The sequence below is a fragment of the Solanum pennellii genome, chromosome 11 (assembly GCF_001406875.1).
Source record: "Solanum pennellii chromosome 11, SPENNV200".
Classification (NCBI taxonomy): Eukaryota; Viridiplantae; Streptophyta; class Magnoliopsida; order Solanales; family Solanaceae; genus Solanum; species Solanum pennellii.
Genome location: NC_028647.1, coordinates 23,922,892 through 23,944,273, shown reverse-complemented (window position 1 = coordinate 23,944,273; position 21,382 = coordinate 23,922,892).

Sequence of the window (21,382 nt, the reverse complement as noted above, 5' to 3'; positions counted from 1 at the left end):
CTAGAGCCTCGATGGAACCTCACTTAACTCCAACTCATCACCTCATCTCCTTGAACTACACGTGACCTGATTCCCTTATAACTTGGGATATATAGGCTGTCCAAAACAAGGACTCGGTCGCATAAATTTTGGTTTTTCAAATAAGAGTTCGGTCAAAACTTGTCACTTTGTATACTTCTTTGTCTGAAAACTCTTCGTGTTTCCAGTCAAAGAGGGGCAAACTGTAGACACGTAATTTTGACCGAATTTAAGTTTTATACCTTTTTAGAGCTTAAATATTTTTTAAATATAAAGTAGATATTTTATTTAGTAAGTTTATTTTAAATTATTTGAAAACAACAAAAATAGAGTTACCCTTTAAGTTACATTTTTATTTTTATTTTTTTTTAATTTATTCAAAACTTAGCAAATAAATTATTGATTTTAATATTTTGTTAATTTTTGATTTAGCTATTTCATATTTTTTTATCAATGCCATAACTAGTAATTATTATTATTATTATTATTATTATTATTATTATTATTATTATTATTATTATTATTATTATTATTTATTAACAATAAAAATTAAAAATAGAGAAAATAAAACAAAAAGGGAAAGGAAAAAGAAAAAAGAAGAAAAAACAAAGAAAACTTTTCAATTTTTTTTCTGAAGAACACACGCACAAAGAAAAACACAACTAAAAATAGTGGATTTCGAGGTTTCAAGTTCGTGGTTCCTAAATTCTTTCTTTTCGTGAAATAATTTCCACAAGAGGTAATACTAATTTTATTTTGTATTAGTTTTATGTCATGATTATACGAGAATGGATTGCAATATATATTGAAGTTGTTAAATTTCGTATACGTTTAAACCATTAATATTTATTGATGTTATTATATGAAGTATGTTCAAATATTCATATCAACTTTATGTTTAGATCCTTTGTATAGTTATATCTATTGTGAAATTATTATAACAAACCATGATTTATTTTATATTTAAATAGCCCATTGTTTATTTTATATTTAAGTAAAATTATTGTCCAAGTCATTTTAATTTTTTATATTTAGTTTATAATGATAACATGTGTAGCTATTATGTAAATATATTAATTTTAGTTAGTAGAATTTTTATTTAATGTTAGTGATGTAAAAAAAATCGAATAAAAATGGAAGAAAAAAATATAATAATAATAATAAATAAAAATAAAAAGGAAAAGTTAAAAAATTAAATGTGAGAAAGAATATAATAAAAAAAGAGGGGAAACGAGAAAACAGAAAAAAAATAATAGAAAAAGAAGTATAAAAATAGTATTAAATAAAAAAAACATTCAATTGAAGAAGAAAGAATTTTTTCTTTAAGGTTTCTTTGTCCAAACAGAGAAACAAAAATTAAGTTGAATAATAATAACAAAAATAAAAACAAATAAAACCTTGAAAGTATAAAAAATAATAATAATAATAATAAAATAATAATAATAGTAAAAGATGAGAAGGTAAAAAGAGAAAAAAAAAGAAACGTAAAAAAAAGAATAAAAATAAAAATAATAATAATAAAAAAAGAAAAAGTAAAATAAAGAATAACTTATTTTATTCTGCTTTCTTTGATTTAATTTATATGCGTATATATATTTTTAATTAAAGGGATAGATTAATAAAATAAGGTAGTTTTAATATATTTAAATAAATTAAAGAATGAGGGTAAATACATTTGTTTTAACAATAGAATATTCAAAAAATTAGTTTAAGTCACAAAAGTCCATAAAGTGACTGTGCTAGAACCACAGGACTCGAGGGATGCCTAATACCTTCCCTCGGTCAATAGAATTCCTTACCCGAACTGGTTCGCAGACCAAACAAAGAGTCATTCCTTTTGATTAGGGATTAAACAGAAAAGGTGACTTGGAACACCGTAACTCAATTCCAAGTGGCGACTCTGAAAAAGTTAAAATAATCCCTTAATTAATAACGTCACTTAAATTGGAAAAACCCTTACGCCGCTGCGCGAAAAAGGGGTGTGACATCCAAATTAGACAAAACACATATAAATCTCTGATTTAGAAACAAAACTTACTTTAGCACTTTGTTTATACATACGTGTATTAACCCCTTAATTTTACTTGAAGTGAATAAATACCACCCTTAGGGGTCGTTTGGTACAAATATTCATAACGTAGGGATTATTATGTATTTGTAATACAGGCATTAGTAATGCACGGTTTAATTATGTAGGGATTGATTTTTATCAAGTGTTTGGTCATTGTTTACCACCTAATTTTATGTTTGGTTTTAAGACTCTAGAAAAACTTCTTTCGTATTATACCCTTGAATTTATTATGAGACTTTCCATTTCATTTAACTAGTCAATTAGTTAAATACTAAATACAAAAAAAAATAATTAATAATTTTGAGGTGTGATGTGCCACCATCATTGATAGCACAATATATTTTAAATTTTTTATTGGTATTAAATATCTTAAATTAACATAGTTTTTTAAGACTGCTTAAATTGTTCAAATAGACAAATATATATATAAATCAACCCAATATAGTAAATCAAACATGTAGAGAGAAAAATTAGTTTGTGAATTCATCAAATTACTTGGAACAAATTTGGAGAATTTAAAAGAATATTTATAAATATTCTAATATAAATAAAAGAGAACATTAAATTACATATGAAATTTAGGAAAATAAATTTGGGGATAGTTTAGTAATATAGTTTCCTATTCAAGGATTGTTAAACCTTGGAATAGTTATCCCTCCATTTTCTAGGGATTAGATAACACCTTGTATGAGATATAACTAATCCATGGATTATATTAAATAGCGTAACCAAATAATGTTTTCTTTGGACCAAAATTTAACCCATGGACTTTTTTGATTAATACTTATACCAAATGGGTCCTTAATGTTATGTGGCATAAAAAGATAATCAGGCGAACATTTATTCTTGGTTAAAAAACTGGTCCCACTAGTAGATGCATTATATAATAAAAAAAAAGAAAAATCATCTCCTTTCATCTTCACTAGACCGCCCACCCCACCTTCTATCCTCTTTCTTCTTCTGCAAACCCTCAAAACTTTTTTCTTATTTTGAACCCCTTACCTCGCCCGCTTTCTCCTTCTTCAAACACCCCCATTACAACACCTCTACACTTGCATCTTAATCTTCATCTTATTTCTTATTTTTAAAATTTTAGATCTACAAAATACAACAAAATTATTTTAATTATATTAATTTTGGTGATTTCGGCTATTTTGCTTTGTGTAGGGTCAAATTCAAGGGAAAATGTTTCTACCAAGAATTTTTTCATATTCAGGAGTCGAATCTAATATTTCTGATTAAGAGAGGAGCAACACGTGTGTCGTAGCACATCCTTTTGTGATACTTCATTTTGCTTTAGATATTGATATAAATATTCATTCTGAATATACAGTGTAATATCATTTTACCATTTAGGTGTATTAATTTAAAATTAATTTTACATTGGATCGAATAAAAATTTAGTTCACCTTTTAATATATAAAGGTCTTTTTTCGTGATGGTTGGTAGGAATGACAATGGGGCGTTGTAGGGCAGGGACGCTGCAGGTCGAGCTTTACCCCGCAATGTTTTTAATCAGCCCCGCCCCACATAGCAACACTTTTCATTTTCAACCCGCTCCACCCCTCCCCGCATAGACCCGCCCCACTTTATTTATTTTTTTAAAGAATTTCGTTTACTAGTTATGTTCGATACTAAAAATGAAATTCATTTTTCATTAAGTTGTTATAATTTAATAGGATAGTGACTTAAAATTATATTTTCTAGAAGTCAATTGGGAAGCTGCAAGAAATATATTATTTTTATTGAACTATTTTCATTTATTATCTTGAATATTTTACTATTTTTAATGAAAATATCTCAAGAAATAATTCTCTATCACTGTAAAATGTTAAAAATAAATTTGAACCCACATAAAATCACATATACCCGCAACTTGCCCCACCCCGCCCTGCCCATATTAAATTTAAGAAAACGCACTTCAACCTGCCCCGCAGCCGACCCGCATAATTCACTTAGACACATCAACTATGAATACTACCTATTGAACACCTCTACCCTCTCGAATTTGAACCATTTAGATACTTTATGCACATGTGGCACTAAAAGTGCAATTCATATCTTGTTGAACACGTGAAATCAAATATTTTAACATTTTCTCTTTTTCCTTTTCAACTTTTCTTTATATTTCTCATTATTTTTTAAAACTTAACAATCTTTTTCTTCTTCCTCTCTTTCATGCCTACTGCAACCACTTCTTCAATACAATCCATCACTATTTCCCCCCACAAATTTCCTTTTTTTAAAAACATCATGTTATAATTCTTTACTTCCGTCGTCCTTTATCCAGAAAAAAGATGGAGATCACCAGATCTTCATCGGATAAAATGATGGATTATGTTTCTTCTTTGCTTAAAAATGGAGACCGTTATATCTTCTTTGCCGAAAAAAGTGGAGACGTTTATATCTTCTTTTCCAAAAAAAATGGATATCATTATTTAAATATTTACTCCTCCCTCTTCACCTCTCCCAGCACACACCACTTCTTTCATTCAAATCTAATAAAAAATTTCAAATCAAAATAAAAAAGAAGGATCTTTTAAGAAAACTCCATCAATTTATATGGAAAATAAGAAAGAAGGCATAAAGAGAAATAAAAATGATAATCTCATTCATAATATATGATAAAATCTCTAACTTTTTTTTCTAAATATAGGTTAACAATGGTGGACAAGACAATTATTAGGGAAAGAGAGGAAATTGAGAGGTTTGAGTTGGGTGGGGTGTGGGCATGTATATTTGTTTTCCTACTTATTTTAGGTTAAAGTAATTCTTTTAGAATTTTGTTAAATTTAAAATTTAGTTTTATAATTACTATGGATTCAAATGCCATGTGTCTTCATTTTATTCGTCATTTTTCCACATCATATGCATGTGTGTTACATACACATTTTCTTTAGACGATGTGTAAGAAAAATATTCAATAGGTAATTATTTTTTAAGATGGCAGTGTCTAATATGAAACAAAGTTTGTTAAGGTATTCTAAGTGAACCATGCAGACAACTTTAAGGGGCCACATATGACTTCAACCTAAAAATAAAATTTCCTTTTTCATTCTTTTAGTCTTCACAATTTTCTATAATGGAGTCTTTGTTCATATTTTTCATCACATTTGTTAAATTGATCGTTGAAAGATTGTGATTTATCTTATTTTTTTAATTTAACTGAAAAGGTTGTCTACTACTTTGATACTTTGGTAGCTCGCTACAACAACCAATGCTCAACAAGATCCTCCTCCTTCTTTCAATAATGCACCACAGTAACCTACTTTCTCTTTTGCCTTCAAAATTTAAACACCCACATACTTGTGGGACTACACTTGTATGTTGTTATATGTGCTTTATGGGCTATAGAGATTGGTTTAATTGTTTTACACTATTAGGAATGTTCTTGTTGTTATGACAAAAATATGAATAAGAAAATGTAAAAATAAAAAACATCAAGTTTAACGTGGAAAAATCCTTTAAACCAAAGGTTTCAACCATAGGATCTACAAGATGCGAATTGATTCACTATAACAACAAGAAGGTTAAAAATATTATTCTAATGTCTACACAACAAGTGTAAAAAGAGAACAAACAATATCTATAACAACAAACCCTGCTTATGTTTGGGACCTATACTTGAATCTTACTGACTTTCGTGTAACAACTAAGAATATAATAAACTATACCAAGGCAAAGAGAGATGGAAACGGACAATGAAGAGTGCTTGGACAGCCCAACCTTCACTATGCACTAACTACCTTCCCACGAGAGCCATTATGAATCGTGGTGGTTACCACGGATCGTGGTGCCACTTGTGGAAGGCAAGGTAGTAGCTCCCCAAGGCTACCTAAAATAGCCTCCTCTACACGAGCCACTTCACGGCCGTGGGAGGTGTTATAATGGTGCTTTAGATTTTTATGGGATAAAGAAGGGTAGCCTAGCCACTGGTCCAAGACCAAGAGAGGACCACGGTTCATGGAGCCTCTCGTGAAGAGTGGACAGTGCATTGCCAAGTGGGGGTTAAATGGGTCATTCCAGTTTTAATTAAACAAAATATATGTCATTTTTCCTAAGTATACGACCCTTTTATAAGTCATTTTAACTCTAAAGATCACTCATTCTAGTCATTATTTCCAAAATCCAAAAAGAAATCTCCAAAGTTCTTCCTCTCAAATAAATTCTCTATTTACAAACAAGAAGAAGAAGAAGAAGAAGAAGAAGAAGAAGAAGAAGAAGAAGAAGAAGAAGATTCAATCTATCGTTCAAGAGCAAGCTTTCATACATAAATTTTCTTGGGCTTTGATGGTAATGTATGTTAGTTTTCATCCATGGAGTTCCTTCAAAATATCCAACTTCAAAAAGGTACGAACTCCAAATTGTTAGAGTTTTCTTCAATTATCATGGGTTCTCTTCAAAGTTAATTTAAATGAATGAATTATGTTATATTAAGCATGAATTAATGAATCCCTATGATTTTTATGATGTTTCCCACGAACCCATGTATATCTCATATTTCTCAATTATGATGATATTATGTGGGTCTTTTTTGATGAAAAAGGAGTTTTATGAACTAATGCATGAAGTTCTAGAATCACATGAATATATTATGAAATCTCTATCTAATGCTTGAATTCCTTATGTGGTAATTGGAAGTAGGCTTTGAACCATGAAAAGGAAAAGTATGAGATTATGCATGCGTTTACGAAATTTATATAAAATCATTAAGGATGATTTGAGAGTGAAGTGTCAATGATTATGATGTTGTTGTTGTGTTGTTGAAATCACATTTTCATAAAAACATATTAACATGATGTTAAAGGTCTTCTTAAATAGTAAGGATTGTTAGGTGGAGATACTTTCTCACCTAATTGAATCAAAGGCTAAGAGCTATTATTAAGAGATCGTGGATGGTGAAATGTTTACTGACACGTGGTCTAAGGAGAAATCCTATTATAAGATAAGTCAAGACTTTATAACTACTCCATGGGATTTATGCTTAGCACCGAGACTAAATTGATGTGAGAGAAAAGATCTCCTCTCACTAGAGGTTAGGTTTCTAGTAACAATCTCCTTATCCCTTAAATTAGGTGCCCCTATATAATTATTAGCTAGTGTATCCACTTAAGCTAGAAGTTCATGGTTCTACCTTGGGCAAGTAGAACACCCCTTTTTGGTGTAGAAGACACGTGGTGATCATATTATAGCTTACGTGGGCTCAGTTTCGGTTAAGACTTATCCTAACAAAAACATGAATAATGAACTAATGTTACTTCAAGAAGTATTACATATGAGTTCAAAGGTTTAAAAGATGATTTTGGTTGCATTGACTATGTTTACTGACTTATGATTTCTCACCCTATTTATATTATGTTTTACCTTGCTCAATTGCATTTCTTTGAAATGAAATGTCCCTTGTTGCATGTTTTAAATATTTTTGTGCATGACTATCACAATTTGTGTATTTTTGTACCAACACATACTTTTGCCTAAATTTTTCCCAAATTGAGGGTCCAACAGTCAGGGTCATCCATTTAGTAGCTAAGTGTTGATCTAGAGATTTCTAAGCTCTGGTGAGTCCTCACGCTTCAGGGATGGAGTTTTACTGTTTTCGATTTGTTTTATGTATTTTCCCTTTTTTGATATGATGTATGGGATAGTCCTAATTATTTTTGATTGTAATAGATTACTGTGATAACATAAAATGTCTAGACTTCTGCTTTTCTAAAAAGTTATTTTTGGACTTCAAAATGTTGTTTAACTTTGTTGGTTCTATTTCTTATGTTATGAAAGCGAAGTGGCTTGTATTCTATATGACATGTTACATCTAAGGGGTACCCATGGATCGTGACATTTCTATTCTTATATAAACCTTTCAAATCAACCACTAATAAATTTGGAATACTAAGTCAAAATTTCAATCCGATCCAACGAAGAGTTTATTGCGAAATGTGATTAGTAGATTGCTGTTTGGAGAAACAGACTACAGAAAAGGAACCATTGTTCGTATCTCTTTTCTCTTATTGAATGATCTCTAAAAAATCCTCTTATATCCTAATGTACTTCAAAAACAAAAGAAATGAGCAATTGAATGATTCTCTCAATACCCTCTTCTATTTATAGAGTTGTGCTTCTCCTTTACAAATCCAAAACCAACTCCAAATAGAACTACTATTTAAATACTTTTCCTAATAGAATTGGAAATCAAATAAAGAGAATAACTCCAATAATTTTTCAAGTAGGATCGGTCCATGGGCTTTTTTTGGAACAAGGGTTATAGCCCGAAAAATCCCCCTTCCAGTCAAGGGGCCAAATGGACTTCAAGTGGAGGAATCTTCAAATGATTCATGCTTTCCATACTTCTACAAAACCCATGCTTGTCTACAATCCCCATTTTTGTAACCATATTTGAAGAATTGTCATCAGTTTGTATCTTCTCAACCTCAAATAATTTCTCTTCGAGGTCCATTCTAATCCAATGATACTTTCCACTAGTATGATTGGACTTAGAATGACTGATAGAGTGCTTGGTGAGATAAATAACACTTTGATCATTACAAAATAAGACGAACATTAATTGTTCAAATTCAAGATCTTTGAAAAACTTATCCACCCAAAGCAATTCTTTGGCATCTTCAGCGATGGAAATTTATTCATCTTTAAAGGTTGATACATTTATGCATTTATATAGTCTTGATTGCCATGAAATACACTCCATCCAAAAGTATTCAAATAAATTATTTTTGGATTTCAAATTGTAAAGATTTCCTCCCAAATCAGAATCTATGTAGCATACAAGTTCAGGCTTACCACAACCAAAGCACACCATATCTGAAGTACCTTTCAAATATCTTATTGTCGATTTCACTGCAGCTCGATGTACTTTTCCAGTAATTGAAAGAAAATTGCTAACGTTCCAATAACATGTGCAATACTTGGTCTAGTGCAAACCATAACATACATCAAACTACCAACTACAGATTAGTATGAAATACATGACATGTCATTCTTCTCTTCATTGGTAGATAGACTTTGGGTTGTACTCAAAATAGAGTGTTTAGCAAGAGGTGTACTAACCACTTCTGCCATTATCACGTTGAACATCTTAAGTATTTTCTTGATATACTACTGCTTCTGTCTATCTCAATAAATTTGTATGCATAAGATTTTCTATAGGCCCTTATTCCTTCATCGCGAACAATTTTCTCAACTCCTTCTTAAGGAACACAATTCAAGATTTATTTTTGCCAACAATCAGCATATCATCCACATAAAGTAGTAAGATAAATTATCATGAGACAACTTCTGAAAGAATACACAATGATCTGAAGTAGTTCTCTTATATCCTTGATTTTCAATGACAAATTAAAACTTCATGGTACCATTACCTTGGAGCTTGTTTCATGCTACACAATCTCTTTCTCAATTCCCATACATGGTTTTCATTTCCTTTAACTATCAAGCCTCAAGGTTTCTTGTCATGCCCCGAGAACGGGCACTGGAGAACCATTCTGGCCCCGAGTGATCCCTTGGCTTGGCTTACTTACTCTGCGAAAGACCTACTTATGATATAAATATTTTAAACGTAAACTGAACTTCTTAATAATAAACATAAAATGTATCAAATTAATACTCACTGGAAAAAGTGGCAACTAAAGTCTTAACCATCAAAACAGGAAATAATAAGATTTAAGAACTAACATCAATAACTGTCTGTGATGCCTCTGAATAATTGCGATTGAAGTTGGGAAAACACCCATGACATCCCAATTAACTAAACATACTAAAAACACTGAAAGGGAACTAAACTGTGAAGCTTAACTAGAACCAACAATGCGCTGGATGCTGATCTTGGTTACTTGTATTTGCAAAATAAAATGATGCAGGCCTAATGACATCAGTACATTTAATGTATGAGCATCAAGGCGTAAGCTTGAAAAGAATTGAAAGAACCAAACTTGGTCTCAACTCAACTCAGTGAACTAGACTCATTTTGAATATAAAGAAATAATGCAAAATGCAACGTAAAGAAAATATTTTAAAATACAAATAACAATTTTGTGCATTTAGAAATGCCATAATAACTCTTAATGTATGCCAAAACACAATATAAACTACAGAATGTATACAGAAATACAATATACCTATGTATATATAAGGATATAATATACATCAGTGGGAGTTTCTCTAATCAACAACACCCACTAAAGAGCTATTGTGATTATATAACGTTTTGTCTCACGCTACCAGGGTTGATTTATACCTTGACGAGGGTATAAAACATAACTACTAAGTTGATCCACTAGTCTATAATAAAAATAACTAAGAAATAATCTAAAAAGTACGAAACTCTTCTAACCATCGTGACTTCATGGTTTATGGGGGCTGGGAATTTTCTGAACTCTCCCCATATCTGTGCACGATATAACTCCAAAAATACAATACTAGCTCTTATGATCATTTAAAACATTCAACTTTCTATAGTTTGATATGCTTAAAATATCGCTCAAAGGCTCGTATTGGAGATCAAAGTATCCTCTGTTGCTTAATTGTGGCATTTATTCTTTATTGAAAATTAGCACAAAGGCTCTTCAAAGAATCAAAGTTTTTCCCTCTTTCGTTTAAATGTGGAAACATCTTACTCTATTGGAAATACATAGTCCTAATATACTTATTTGAATAAAAGAACTTCAATATTTACTCTTTACTCAACTACAATTTCAAGTCCTAAAATAAAGTTAAAACGTTTGTAAAAGACTTTTGGAGAACTCTATTAACTTCTCCTGACTTGACTCTTAACTTTCTTTGAATTGAATTATGGATTCAAGTTTCATGATCTCATTTTACTAATAATTTCATGTGCTTAGATGTACCTTACCTGTAGGAATCAACTAGGAAACATAGGTAAATATAAAGGGAACTAGTACGAAAAAAATGGAAAAAGTAGAAAGACCTAATGTCTCTTGCCCTCTGAGTAGAGCGGGGCACCATACCCAAAACATTAAAACTGAAGTTGGGTTGCAATTTCTGGCGCGGTGCCCCGGGGCTGAAACTTCAGAACCTAAAGTGCGGCGCTTAAGCGGGCGCAACGCCCAGACCATTGCCCATAAAACTTCAATCGTTTTTGTTGTTTTGTCCACTCTAAAACCTGTAGTTTCGATTGGTTATTTCCCCAACGCGTAGATTCGAATACATAACCAAAGTTTGCAAGAATTTACTCAATATGACACCTAATTTCATCAATTTGATTAAACAACTCAACAATTTCAATAAATCAGGAAATCAATAGATTTCAACAAACTGATATGCTCAAATTACACCTCCCTAAAGAAATATAAGCGATCATTATCAAGTACAGAACCCAACTAGTTGGTTGGGGTTGAACCACAACGAATATTGTTTAGACTTAACTTTATCCCACAATTATATTCGATTAGTCAAGGTATTTTCGAAACAAGTAAGTAAGCAAAGGGGGGGGGGGGTTGTGAAATAAATTCCTAAGCTTATGTAATTATCAAATAAAGAAGAGTTAACTTTGATTGTTATCAAGATAAGAAATTAACTAGGGTGTACATGTTCCTCACAAGCTCATAATGCGGTAATCCTAATAATAGCAATCCCTTCCTAGTGTATTGTATGGAAAGTGATAAGTTATGTATCTTTAAATCCTTTCTCAGGCCTCTAAAGAATTTCACCCCAAACCTTGGTCCGGCTATGTGTGTATAATTTAATAGCCCTTACCTTTAGATCATATAAGACATCACATCGATGTGTGGCTTAGTTTTCACCTTCACACCAATCCACACTAGACTATTAAATAGGATCACACTAAATCTATGTTGATAATTCTTTTCTTAATAACTACCTCCTTGGTCCGGCAAGTAGCAGCAAGACGAGTTTTAATGTTTGTAACCACTAAAAAGACTTTTAAATGAAAGAATTATCAATGCATGCAAAACATTGTTCAAAGATTGCTTAATTAATATTTATATGATGTTAATTGCTCATGGTTCCCGCAACCCTAGTTGAGGTTTTTAGTTACCCATAATCACAAGAACACAATTCATTATTTTAGATGAAATAATTATGAACTTATGTAATAAGAATAATAAAACCAGAATTTCAACTTGAATATCAACACCAAAATCTTCAAACTCAACTTCAGAAACCAATAGTTGCTTAGGCTTTGCAAAATTAACCTCCAAAGTCTCAAACTAGAGCAATAATAATGGAACCCAACCCCCAAAACAAGGTGTACATCCCATATTTATAGAAATAAAACTCCTAATTAAAAAGGAAAAACATAAGAAAAATTTATTCAGGCACACGTCTTCAATCTACGAGACTGGCTTATGGAGCGTCAATGGACCTACTCTCTATAAGTCCCTTTCGTCAACCAAGACTTAGAAAATATATCAGTATCAAGAAAATACCTCTCTAATAAAATGACGGACCACCAGTAAAATCCATCAATCAATAAACGCTCCATCAATGCCCCACCGTGACTCTATACTTGGTATCTTAAAAAATCAGGTACTGGAACTGTTGCAGTATCATTTTGTGGATTTCTAGTACGATCTATCAAATGATCGACGGACCATCAATGACCACACATGGTAAGATTTCCCTAATTTCATCCAATGCCTAGGATGCCCTTCGACAATACCCTTCTACGGGGCGTCAATGGATATATGATCCACCAATTATCTCTGTGGATGCATTTTTCTTCACTTTTTAAGTTGTCTCTTTAATTTTGCGCCTGAACACAAAAACATGATACAAAACCATCAAACTCAATATAAAAAGTCTCTACACACACAACTCATAGTTGAAATGTATTAGACATACCGTAAACACATGGTATATCAACACCAATGTCATGGTCAGGTGTATTGGTTTATCATAGTGCCTGATCGGCACTCCAGAATCCCTGCACAACTGAAAAATCAAACAAGGAAAGGGGTAAGTCGTGGAGGTGTTGAATACTCTCTCATGAATTTCTGCCAGCATCATTCGAGCAAAATCATTGTCCAACCTGGATAAAAACGTTGCAAGCGTGATTGCCCTGTCCCGTGTATGTTGGTTGTCGGCCTTCGTAGATGAGACTTTGTTTCATACTAATTACCTGAAGAATATGGCCACAAAGTTTAGCGTGGCCTTTTTAATTCCCCATCATGGTGTTGTGACCCACTCTCCACTCTATCCATCCACATCAATGTATTGGGATAACCACAATTTCCCGCTTCTTAGCACTCATCTTAAAGTCACTACCCAAAACTATGTCCCACCTAATCAAACTCTATAGTGTTTAGGGCTTAATCTAGACCACTGTTAGGATCTTATAGAAATTGTTGGATGGTGTCCTATGAGATGTCCACCCGGCAACCTCAAACGACGGTGGACGTGAAAGGGTCATATTTTGCTGGCTTGACGCGCTTGGGAATCGACCCTCGAAAAGTGGGAACATTAGAAGCATAGAACTCCCGCACAATCTCCTCAGTATATGTACCAAGATCCCGCTGTACCTCTAGCACTATATGCAAGATCCTTGTGAGGACTCGATGTCCTTAGTGATCAATCAGGACATCATCTCCTTATCATTTAGAATCTTTACATCTCGATAGATCTGTCGTAGACCATCGACACACCATTTATTTGGCTAGCAGGACACTGAGGGATTATCTTTTCTTTGTGTTGGTGCTGCTTCCAAGCTTGTAGCATCATCAGTTGAGGGTTTTTATTCATGGTTACCTGGCCCTGTGGCTGTTTTAGAAATGGAGCTTGAAGCATCACCCTAATCGATGTTTGTAGAATAGTTATACCTAGAGCCTGAACCGTTGGTTGCTTGGAGCCAAATAAGGATCCACCATCAGAACTGGAAGCACCCCTAGTTTGTAATCCGATCAGTGTGCGCTCCTCATCAGACATGGAGGCGGTGAGTACGTCAGGTTTCACCTTTCGAGGTGTGCCTCTAGTGACCCGAGGTACCGTGGATGAGGTCCTTGTGTTAGGAGGAATGTAGGTCGGGTCCTTCTCTGCATATGTGCCTTCAACGATCAACTAGAGAGTCATGGTAGCCGACTTGGATTTTCCTTTTTTTGTATAACTAATTGCTTATTGGGTTCCATAGTAGTTGTAGAAGGGATATCAGTAACAAAACAAACTAAAAACATACTCGAAATATTTTTAGAAGAAAGAGTGAACAAAAGCAAAACAAAAAAAATTATAAACAGTGGATTCATTTGTCATTGACGGTTGGGGTTGACAGTCCGTAGGCTGATCTACGCTCCATGGGATCCCTCTGTGGATTAGAGGGTCAAAAGTATTGGTCTCTGATACAAAAGATGGGTGTATAGAATGGACTGTAGTCTACATCTGTCGTTTAATACTTAGTGAGATTTGATTGTGTATGAATCCATGAACCTAATCAATGGCCCGTTGATCGATTGACGGACCATAGAGGGGGTCTCGTGGATGAGGTCTGTGCGAGATTGTAGACCTTTTTTAAATCAATGTCCCTATTTCTTGATCAATTTCAACATTCTCGTAGTCTACTTGTGCATTTCAACATATACTATGCTAGTTCGTCATTATTATGGTTCCAAGTAATCAATGGTTACGATTATTTTGTTCAAACTATGGATTCTTTGTCGTAACTAACATTTAGACTTAAAAACACATTTTACGGGTAATAGAATTAGACACAATCACTATCCATTGTACCAAGGGTGTTCACGTTTTTAATTCTAGCATGCTTTTTCAGTAAACAACCCCTAAGGTAAAGATCTGACTCCCCACTTCCTTTATTCAATCTATGAATCAAAATTTAAAGTGAGGAGAAGTATTATTACCTTACAATCAATGAGGAGCGGTGTGTTTTTGTGATAAAAATATGATTCACTACCACAAAAAGCTTCCTGTGCCACCGAACCTGAACATAGAACTTGTGGAAAAGAGATGGAGGAGGGTTTGGTATAGAGGAACTTGGAATTTAGGGGAAAGGGATTTGGATGGTTTATGGGGAGTGTATGGGTGATTTGGGGATGATTTAGGGGAGATTGGATGTGGGAAAAATAGTTGTGGAGGGAAAATAATGGAAGTGGGAAATGAATTTAAATAGTGGGATTTTAAAATAAGGGAGTCTGGGTCAGGTCAGCAGGCTGGAAGTTTGGACCCACGAGACCCCGTTAATGGTCAGTGGGTCGATTGATGGTCCGTCAAAGGGGATCGTCAGTCACTTTTTGACTTAGATAAAATTAGGGACATACCTGAGATAAACGGATGCCATTCACGGTCTGTCAATCAATTGACGGACCGTCGATGGGGTTCGTAGACCTCTGCACCAGCCCATTTTTCTGTAGATCTTGACTTGAGTTCATGCACATCTAACATCAATTAGTCCATTCTTTTTGTATTTTCTAGGCACTTTTAGACACGAACCCTATGTTGTATCTATCCAATACGAAAACCACATATTAACAACTAACTACTCTAGTAAAAGAAATCAAATAAACAAAAGAAAACTAATAGAAATTATAAACCTAGGGTTGGCTAGATTTTATACCTTGGGTTGCCTTCCAAGTAGAGATTGATCTAAAGTCACAACACGACACCAACCTCTTGATTACTCAGACTTAATCAAGATAGTAGACCTAAATCACTTGGTGCACACTTTCTCTTTTCCCATATAAAGCTTTATCCTCTGTCCATTCACCTTGAACCTTATTCCTTCACTATTCTCAAGCTCCACCGCTCCATGCGGAACACTTGTTTGAGTAAAAAAGATCCAGACCACTTGGACTTGAGCTTGCCCGAAAATAAGCAAAACCTAGAGTTGAACAGAAGTAGAAGATCTACATCTACAAAATCTAACTTTTCAATCCTTAGGTCATGGTACTTTTTCATATTCTCTTTATACAATGATGCATTTTCATAAGCTTTTAGGTGAAACTCATCAAGAAAATTCAAGTCATTTACCCTTAGAGTTGATGCGGCATTCCAATCCAAGTTAAGCGTCTTCTTGTCCACATGACTTTATGCTCTAGCTCTATAGACAAATTGTAAGACCTCCCATATACAAGTTGGTATCAATACATACCTATGGGAGTCTTGTATGCGATGGGGTAGGCCCATAGAGAATCATCAAGATTCTTTGACCAATTCGTTCTATTCACATTCACTGTGTTTACCAAAATTTGTTTTTATCTCTCTGTTGGACACTTTGACTTGCCCACTAGTTCTGGGCGGTAAGGAGTAGCTACAATATGGAGGACACCATACTTCTCAAGCAATGCTTTAAACAAATTATTGCAAAAGTAGGAACCTCCATCACAGATAATTTCCCTTAGGGTGAAAAATCTAGAGAAGATATTATTCTTCAAGAATGAGGTGACACTCTTGCCTTCATTGTTGGGGAGTGCAATTGCTTCCACCCACTTCGATACATAACAAACCGCAACAAAAATATATTTCATCCCATATGAACTCACAAATGGCCACACAAAATCAATGCCACATACATCAAATAACTCGATTAACATGATTGAGTTCATAGAAAGTTCTTGCTTCTATGAAATCCAACCCTCTCTTTTGCAACAAGACTTGGCGAAATCATGAGTGTCTTGGTGGATAGTTTACCAATAATATCCACTCTACAAAATTTTGTGCGCACTCCGAACACCACTATTATGCCCACCAACAGGTGATGAATGATACGCCCCAAGAACACTCAACATATCAACCTCGAGCACATAATAACGAATAATCCCATCAGCACAACTATGATAAAAGTATGGCTCATCCCAAAAGAAATTTTATTACATCATGCATGAACTTTTTCCTTTGGTGAGACGACAAATCCCGAGGTACCAAATGGCTTGACAAATAATCAGCAAAGTCGGCAAATCAATAAATGAAGTCATGGGAAGCAGCCAATACCTTTTCATGTGGGAACATATAATTGATCTCACCCTTCACAAAGATCAAGTAAAACTTAATCCTCCTTTCTATGTAAATCCAAGGGAACACCCCCTAGACGGTACCGGTGTACTCGACCTCTAACAGTTCTCATACAAGCCTCTTAGCATAATCTTCATGGAATAATAAACTTGAAATACTGCGAAAATTTTTAAACTTTTACATGGTGAAGTGTACTTAGAATTCTCACATATTATATGTGGATTTTACATAGACTCCTCGCTTATGAAGTTTATATAGGCTTCTTGATTAGCAATATAAGCGATTCATGATCATATTCTAACATTGTCTAAAAATACCATCTATTGATAATATTTCAACAAAAGTCTACAAATAGGGTCCTTACCCCTTTAGACAAAATAATCTTTTAAACAAATGTACATAAGAGAAGATTACTAGTTCTATTATATCAATAGAGAAAACATAAAGTGTCCACTAGTGCATATGTCCTCCAATCTTTGAGGACCTACCACAATGCCTTGGAGAATAGAAGTCCAAGCTTTCTTCAAAAACGGAGGAGCAACCAACTAGACGAAACCTATACTCATAATATAAAAGGGAGAAAAAAGGGTTTAGCACAATTAATGCACTAAGTATGAAAATATGCGTAAAAACTTTTAAAATATGACAAAAGGAAATTTACATGTAATTCATGTATTAGGTTTTGAAAGCCAAATGCATAAAAAATATAACACATAAGACAATAAATTCATAATACCAAGATTTCAACACAACATGACTTTAGCCTTTCCTAAGAGTCCACTAGTGCAATGTAAAGTTACCATCCCATACTACCAACCCTACCAAGCATTCCCATAGAAACTACCTTGGTCACACATGTTACCTTGTTACCTTTTTACCTTCATTTGATAAGGCATGTTGTCATAATCATTTCATAATTATGAGGAACCACATACAACAACCTTCCAAGTATACTAGTGCAATGTACAAGTAAAATATCATACCCCACTTCTACTTAGTAAACTCATTAGGATTTATAAAATAGTTTATACTTCTTTACTAATTAATTCCTTTATTCCTTTAGGTAAGAGCAACCATAACAGACATAGACCATGAGATCTTCCATAGAATCGGGTGTCATAAATCCCCACACCAAAAAAGGGTGTTATACTTGGCAAGGTGAAAACTACAAACTATCTATTATGTGGATCCACTAGCTATATCCTACGGGGCCACATAGTTAAAGGATATTGAGGTTGCTTCTAGAAACCTGGCCTATTGCATTTGCGGGAAGTCTTTCATCTCATGAGTAACCACTTGGATGGCCCTGACCTATTGCATTAACAGGAGGGTTTTTTCCTCATTGTATATATCCACTCGGTGCTTATTATACTTCCCAAGTTACTACCACTGTTTCTCTTAATTGTATCTACACTTGTGAAGAAAAATTTGTCTTCATGCAATACTATTCGACATAAAGCTCTTAGATTCATTTGGTGAGAATGCACATTCACCGTAAAATCATCATACATATGTAAGTTGTGCCTTCATAGTCTTGATTATAGTGTTTTCATGAGCACTATACTTTCAATCAGCACAAGAGGCCAATCTCATTATACAAGGTTTATACTACACAGTAGACAAGGTTAAAGAGAATGCAACGCCAATCTAATTACCTTTCTTGCCTCCTTCATAAGTCATACACCTTGCAAGAAAATTCAATGTCTATGTACAATATCCTTCATCATATATACAACCCTAGAATTTACCCTCTTTTCAAGGTTAGGAATCAAATATCATTATCATCCCCATATACATTACAATAGACAAGAAAAAAAGATTTTATGGCTGGATAATCATCAATTACAATATATCATATTCATCTCTACCCAATTCATCCAATAACATTCATGAATTAGGTTATAGGGTTTACATGGTTTCTTGGAGGTTTTCACAATATAAATCATCAATTAATCGCATTATAGTCACAATACAATGCATATAACATAAAAAAATGATTTTGGACTGAACCCATGGATAGATCACAAGCCCTATTTTTTTGTGATAAAATAGAATTCAAAATTAGAAGTTTTTAAGGGCTGCATGGAGAATATAATCCATGAATCAATACCACCATACCTTATTTGATGATTGCCCACAAATTTGGAGTGGAAAGTTTACAGATCCGGTCTTCTTCTTCAAGCTTTAACTCCTTTTCAATGGAGGTTCAGTAAATAGAGAAGAGAGAGAGATGTGGAGGAATTGATTTGAATGGGTAAAAATGACTTAAAAATTACCCTAAATTAATATATAGTCAACCCCAAAATTACCCAAAAGACACCTCACTTAATTGGATCTTTTTGTGAAGTCAAATTGACTTAACAACGACGAAAACGAATTAAGAAAGTGCCTGTGTGTCGCGAGGATATTTCCAATTATTTTTTACGAAATTCGGGTCGAGGCAGTGAGAGTCGTGAAATACCCGCATCACGAGGCAATTTTTTCTTGACTAGTGTAAGCTGCACGGCGCGTGGCAACCTTCAATTCTTGTCTACACCCAGGCTGGTTTTGAAGCCTTCTTGCCAATGTTCGGCTACTCCTCAAGGACCCTTTGGCTTGTCCTTGGGAGTCGTGACTGGATATTTGGACCGTATATAAAATATTTTGCCTATTTAAATTATTTTTACAAGTTTTATACTTCATATGACACTCCCAAACCTTCACCAAACATAGGAACGTCTACTAGTTCAATTTCGCTAGTTTTTGGACATTAGAGTCTTTTTTGACACTTACGCTCTAATAGTTCTAAATCAACTTTAGTATGTTAATATAGGTCTGGACACATCATTTTAATCATTATTAGGTAGGTGAGGCTCTAGTCTAGGTTCATAGGACTTTTGAGGTGGTACATTATCCACCTCCCCTTAGGAACATTCGTCCTCGAATGACACCAAAATATTTTCATTGGGAGAGACAAGACTCAATACTAGCAGCCCACTCAACAACAAGAAGAACATAATCATTATGAGTCACAACTCATAGGATTACTTAACAAATCTATACAAAACATGACATTACACATAGCAACTCAAATCACAAGTCACAATACATAAGATCTCAACTTTCCATAACATATTATGAGGAACTACCTTCTCAATAACAATATGTGCTCAAAATGACATCAAAGAGTTATCATGCTATTCTTCTCAAGACAACATCAAGAAGACAAAAACATATATTTCACATTAGTGCAAGTTAACAAAAAATCATTTTTCATGAGAACTCATTTTGAAATAAACCTTTAGCAGAATATGCACATACTTAGAAAATAAGCCGAATGCACATTATTCAATGATTATAGGGACAATTGACCTTAATTAGGAAAAAAATGAGGGTAACGGGACTTCATGTCATCCTCGGCCTCCCATGTTGGCCCCTCGACTAGGTTGTTTCTCCATAGAACTTTCATGGAGGACACTTTTTTTCCTCAACAATAATTTGTTGATCAAGCATTTCCATCGGAACCTCTTCATAGGAAAGGTTCTCATCAAAACCTAGCCTTTCAATATGGAGAATGGACTCGGCATCATCAATACATTTCATTAGCATGGAGATGTGAAATATCGGATGAATCGAAGCTAGTTCACTAGGTAACTTCAACTGATATGCAACCTTTCCAACTTGTTGCAATATTCCATAGGGACCCACATAAATGGGGACTAAGTTTTCCCTTCTTACCGAATATGATCACCCCTTTCATAGGTGAAATATGAAAATACACCCTATCACCCACTTCAAATTCAAGGTCTCTTCTCCTATTATCGACAGAAGACTTTTGTCGACTATAGGTCGCTTTAAAACTATCCCTTATCACATGAACTTTCCTTTAAGCTTCATAGACAATTTCGGGGCCAAGAAGTGATGGATCACTAACCTCAGATCACCAAACAAGAGATCTACACCTCACACCATATAGTGCTTCAAAAGGAGCCATGGCAATGCTCAAATGGTAGCTATTATTATAAGAGAACTCAATCAACGCTAGTAGATCGTTCCCATTCCCTTTGAAATCAATCACAAGCTCTTAACATATCTTTTAGAGTTTGAATGGTACGTTCCGCTTGACCATCGGTTTGAGGATGAAAAGCGGTGCTTAGCTTTACTTGGCTACCCAAACCTTTTTTAAATGACTTCCAAAATGAGAAGTGAATTGTGCACCCCTATCGGATATGATGGATAAAGGGATCCCATGAAGAATCACATTCTTGTTAAGGTATATCCTAGCATATGTTTCTGCCAAAAAAGTAGACTTAATGGGGATAAAATGAGAGGATTTCGTCATCCTATCCACCACAACCCATATTGAGTCAT